Source organism: Rhinopithecus bieti, unplaced genomic scaffold, assembly GCF_001698545.2.
Source record: "Rhinopithecus bieti isolate Rb0 unplaced genomic scaffold, ASM169854v2 scaffold_42113, whole genome shotgun sequence".
Lineage (NCBI taxonomy): Eukaryota > Metazoa > Chordata > Mammalia > Primates > Cercopithecidae > Rhinopithecus > Rhinopithecus bieti.
The window spans coordinates 561769-563813 of record NW_016818444.1 but is presented as its reverse complement, the minus strand read 5'-3'; the positions used below and the strand labels follow the sequence as shown (position 1 = coordinate 563813).

Below are 2045 nucleotides of genomic sequence, written 5' to 3'. Positions count from 1 at the left end.
GTTCCCCAATCTGAGACAGAAATACACTCATTTTTCCATCACTGCACTTCCAGGTTGTTTTCAATTTTTTCACTGTTACAAACAAGTCTGCAACATTTGTCTACAAACCTCTGGATATACACATAGGAAGTTTTCGGTGTTTCCCATTAGTGAAAGTGCTCAGTGGAAGGGTATGTGCATCTTCATCTTTAATAAATGCTACCAACATTTGAAAAGCCCGAAAATGTCAAGGACTGGCAAGAGTGCCATACATGATGTGTATGGAATGGCAGCTCACTGTAGCAGGTGCTTGGGACTCAGTCAGGGTGTTGGAGAGGCACTTACTTATAGCAAGAATGTTTCATAAATGATATCGGATATAATCTAGGTTAGTGGGGGGAAAAAACTCATTGTTTAGAAATAATTATCCATAGATCTAAAGTCAACAAAAGTATTTTTTTCTAAAGTAAAATTACAAACATTTTTCAGAGGGAGGGGGAACAACTTAAACCAGAAAACACCTTCATATTAATCATTCTTCTCATGTACTTCAAATTTGTACTTAATGTCTTTCTCCTCCTGGACATCAGGGAAAACACCTCAGTATTCTGGCAGAAGTTTATATTTCTCCAAATCAATTTCTGGAAAAAATGTGTCACTTTCAAAGTCCTGAATGATCCTTGTCACAAATAGTTTAAGATTGCTTGGGTGATTCATGGATTCCTTATAAAACAAAACCACCACCAACCACCCAAATCATGTCTACTTCATTTGCTAATTCTGGTTATTAAGTTTCAAGGCATCATCCAGACTTCTGGCAAAAAAAAAAAAAAAGAGTTCCTTCTGGAGGTTCTTTAGGTCTCTGCTGAGAACTAAATTAATTCTGTTCTTTAAAGGGCGATTTTTCTCAGGAAGGGAGAACCAGATCTTCCTACCCATAATCACCAGATTCTGTTTACCTTCTGCTGAAGAGGTTGTGGTCATTCTCTGGAAATACCTGAACTCATTCCTGAGCGGTGGCTAGGGCAGGTCCCTGTTTTGCTGATGCCAATGTTCTGGGACACAGCGACGATGCAGTTTAGCAAACGAACCATGACAGCAGCGATGAGCAGCTCTGAGGCTGCTCGCTACACCAGGACGCATGGCCAAGATTGGACTCTTTTATTTTTTAATTGACAACTAATAATTGAACATATCCATGAAGTTTCTAGTGATGTCTCAATACATGTAATGCATAGTGATCTGATGAAGATAATTAGCACATCCATCATTTTAAACATTTATCTTTTTTATGTTGGAAATGTTCAATATTCTCCTTCTAGCTATTTAAAACTATGTAATATATTATTGTTAACTATAATAATTCTACAGTGCGATACAATCCTAATAATAGCCAAATAATGTGGCTTCTTTCAGCTTATGTCTAAGCTGAAAAGGCAGTACATGTTGGGATATGAGTAATACTGAATTTTACATGTCAGAATATAACTGATACTGAACATAACCTTGCTTCTCCTCCAGCAGAACAGCATTAATATTACCAAGAACAACAACAACAACTACAACAACGACCACAACCAAAACAATATTCCCTGCTCTGGCAATTCATAAAGCCTATCAGTTCTCAAGCTCCCTCCTTGCATGTTTTTCTTCTTTCTTTCTTACATTTCATTAACTATTTGCTTGAGTAAAATTATGACACAAGGTTAAATTATGAATTATAAATCATAAATGCCCTTCAATACACAGACACAGACACTAGTGCTTATTTTTCAAATATATATATATATAAAATAGATAATTACATAAGAAAATTTATATGTATAAATGGCTCTACAACTTTCTGAAACTTATAGGTATGTATTACATGGCATTCCATATGAATATAGATTACTCAATTATTTTGAATCAATAAGTATTAATCACACACCTTTTATATGTTATACTAGGCACGAGGAAGCTAAAAATAGAAGATAAAATCTCTGCTCTCAGATTTGCACAGTTGAGAAGGAAAGATCAAGAATAAAACGGGAATTTTTATAAAGTGAATTAAATGCTATAAATAT

The 2045-nt window shown here is 35.1% G+C and overlaps 1 pseudogene; it reads right to left on the bottom strand.

Annotated features, from left to right (window-relative positions):
* Positions 1-507: 507 nt before the first annotated feature.
* On the bottom strand, positions 508-1073 carry LOC108518596 (dihydrofolate reductase-like; annotated as a pseudogene).
* Positions 1074-2045: the final 972 nt, after the last annotated feature.